Here is a 2,904-nt window from a genome sequence, read left to right as displayed (position 1 = left end):
ATAAGTTTTGACATATATTAAAATTAGAATCACGCTATTAATACCTTAACTGTCAGTGACTTGCTTGATATTATTAGGTAGATAATAATAATTTATAATGAATATGTTCGTTTATTTTAGTAAAGTTTAGTATTATTATATTGCGATGTTATTAAGTCAGACTTAATCTAGTATTATTTAATTATTTACCTATATATTTACAATTAGGAAGTGTGTGTTATATAATACAACTAAAGTTGTTTCTATCTATATCCCATTTTGATTTATGACATGTTTGCTGCCATTATATTCTAATATGTGATATGAAACTATTATTGATATTTAAAATAACCATGTTATTTTTGGCTGAGACGAGTCTATAAACATAAACTTGCACGAAATATACCGGATGACAGGAAAGCAATGATTCCAAAATAAGAAGTGCTTAAGATTAAATTTTTAATTTCAGGATGCCGAATGGTGTCGTTCGAGACGAGCAAATACGGCAACCGTATTCTTATTTTTGAGTCTTACCGGTACCGAAAGAGGTCGGACAGCAGGGGCCCGATGTACCGCTGGTTGTGCATGAAGCGTGGCTCCCACAGGTGTCCTGCTACTGCCGTCACCCTTGACGATGTAGTTGTCTCTACTAAATACGATCATACTCATCCTCCTAATATTTAGAACATGCAAATATCCCCACTATGTACGCGCATAGCTACATTCCATCCTAAGAGAGATGTAGGTTTTACTAAAACGTGATTTTGTTAGAAAGAAATATATATGTTTGAATAATTGTACAGTTAATAATCACAAAAATTACTTACATCAAATGACTCGAATCTTGCTCACCGACTTTTTTCCTTTTTATCCAGGTATATGTATTATGAGTGCTTCGTTATTACAGTATCTCATCTTTAAATTTTCACGGTTTTCCAATTTGTTTTGATTTTTACAGGATATTTCGAAGAAAACCGCAATGGCAACCAAGTGTTCGTAATGGGCGGCCACCGGTTTACCAAAGACTACCAGAAACAGTACAAGAGTCGGTGGCGATGCAACAAAAGAAACTACGGGTGCAAGGCTTATGTGTTGCTGCTCGAAGAAAACATCATTAAATTTACAGAACATAACCATACTTAGAACTTGATTCTTGACCTGTTCTTTCATTTTTTTATTTATTTAATTGTGTTTGGTTCAAATCTTATTTAAAATATATAATAGGGATGGGATTGAGATACAGTTTCTTTCTGACCAGTAATATATGATCACGCGCCATATTGCGAAATTTTATTGCAAATACATTTTTCATACTAAACTGAATTGACACCCTATAAATGAGAATAAAAGCGCCCTCTTGACAATGATCATATATTTCTGGTCGGGCTTTATATTGATAAATTATAGTTTTAAATTAACTATTATGATTTTTTAATTATATTTTATTTTGACCAAATGTGATTGTCCACTTATTATTTAATTATTTGCGAAATATAATCTTACAGTCACTTCTTATGCCAGTCGCTGTCAAGAATTATTAGGTTATTGAGCGGCATTTTTTAACCTTTCAGATATATTTTTCGTCCTGAATCACTGTGGAAACAAGGCACTACTGTTAAATGGCCATAAATTTAACAGGGCGTATATCAAGAAAGACAGATCTGGTGAGATCTCTTGGAGATGTGGCAGAAAGGATTTTGGCTGTCGAGCCTCCGTCATTACCAAAGGTTACAATTATATAGTTGAGGCGAAAAATGAACATAATCATTGATTTAGACGTCATTTAATTAATTCATTTTTGTTTTCAAGATATCTATGGGTTGTACTGTGGAATATATTACTTACGTAACGTTATTAAATATATTTTCATTCATCAGTCTTCAAGCCTCAGATGTTCAGTTTATAAAGCTTGACCATCACTAGACCTGCAAACATAAGCTTGGTTATTTGGTCCCTTTTAAGGACATCACCCAGGTTGGTATAAGTAAACATTTGTTGTAAGGTACATTGTCAATTACCTATATTATGTCAAAATTTCCTAATCTCATGAGAACCTTCTCAAATAGTCACCCATATTATGCACGAGTCACATTTTGGACTAGATATGAAGCAAGTGATCATGTTACTTTTTTAAAAGATATTCATACACTATCATTAATAACTCTTGTTTCTTATATAAAATTTTTGACTAATAAATTGATTTTAAAAGGGGAGGCTAGCAAATTGTTGATACAAAATTTTTTTTTTAAGGCGGGGTGCCTCCCAAAATTTATAAAAAAACTTTTGTTGTGTGGTCAACTTTGGAATAAGAGTTAATCAAGGATGCTTAATTCATTTACTATTTAATTTGAACATAATTCTTTATATATTTTTGAACGGTCATGAATAATTCTGGTTTCCATTGCAGACCCATATCCAGTAACTTTCCAGTCCACATCTGCTGGGAACATGGTGCTGATCCTGGAAGGCAACCGATTTAGAATGACTTTTAAGAACCCACGAACGGGGAAAGTTACTTGGAGGTGCAACAAGCACTGGCACGGCTGCAAGAGTACAGTGCGCACCATTGGTGACAAAGTTGTGGACTATCAATCCACTCATACACATATTCCTTAATACTGTTTGGCTTTAATTATGCATTTAAATCCCCCATTACAATTTTATTTTTATTACAAGGTAAAAAATCTTTTTAGAGTTACATATTCTGTTCATATCAAAGAAAATACCTACTCATATGGCCTCGGGGTTGCCCAAAAGGTTGACAACTTTTTAAATACATATTAAAGTTCCAAAGCATTCAAATGGTTTTCTAGCTTCCAGATTTTTTCAATAATAATCTGAATAAGCTAATCAATTATGTACTGAGTACCTCTTGCATCTCCTTAAAGTGTCGAAAGGGCCACGTGATGGCTTCGTTACCACGCA

General features: G+C 33.3%; 1 long non-coding RNA gene across 1 annotated transcript; it reads left to right on the top strand.

Annotated features, from left to right (window-relative positions):
- The first annotated feature begins 799 nt into the window (after nt 1-799).
- LOC133515863 (uncharacterized) lies at nt 800-2,598 on the top strand. Its single transcript, XR_009799105.1, has 2 exons — nt 800-1,953; nt 2,387-2,598. It is a non-coding gene; the product is annotated as an uncharacterized LOC133515863 (long non-coding RNA).
- The last annotated feature ends 306 nt before the right edge of the window (nt 2,599-2,904 follow it).

This window comes from Cydia pomonella, chromosome 3 (assembly GCF_033807575.1).
Source record: "Cydia pomonella isolate Wapato2018A chromosome 3, ilCydPomo1, whole genome shotgun sequence".
In the NCBI taxonomy this organism is placed as follows: Eukaryota; Metazoa; Arthropoda; class Insecta; order Lepidoptera; family Tortricidae; genus Cydia; species Cydia pomonella.
Note: the sequence above shows the minus strand (reverse complement) of the source record. Positions and strands in the feature narration are given on the sequence as shown.